Source organism: Penaeus monodon, chromosome 20, assembly GCF_015228065.2.
Source record: "Penaeus monodon isolate SGIC_2016 chromosome 20, NSTDA_Pmon_1, whole genome shotgun sequence".
Taxonomy (NCBI): domain Eukaryota; kingdom Metazoa; phylum Arthropoda; class Malacostraca; order Decapoda; family Penaeidae; genus Penaeus; species Penaeus monodon.
In genome coordinates, this window is record NC_051405.1 from 46182121 (window position 1) to 46182435 (window position 315).

A 315-nucleotide genomic window follows, 5' to 3' on the forward strand; every position below is an offset into this window, starting at 1 on the left:
TGCATTACAGAAGATTTTTAAATCTCAGATAAAAAAACAGATTCCATACCAACAGGAAAATCAGTAACAAATTTTGCAGAGAACATGACTCATATTAAATTATCAAACTTGGGAGAATGAAACCACACTTAACAGATCACATAAGGAGTGAAACTGGTGTGACATTTTCACAAACATAGTAGTTAGGTGGTAGAAGACCTTGTTTCGATACTTAGTCTAACTACTAATACTTTTGTTCTGACAGATCTTTTCATTATTACTCAAACCCTTAAATACAGCATCTATTGACTAAAGAAATAAAAAATCTATGGCGTG

At 31.7% G+C, this 315-nt stretch overlaps 1 protein-coding gene across 1 annotated transcript in view; it reads right to left on the reverse strand.

Moving 5' to 3' along the window:
* LOC119585879 (signal recognition particle subunit SRP68-like) overlaps positions 1-315 on the reverse strand; it is a gene marked incomplete in the record, with an annotated part of 16756 nt that overhangs the window by 9440 nt on the left and 7001 nt on the right.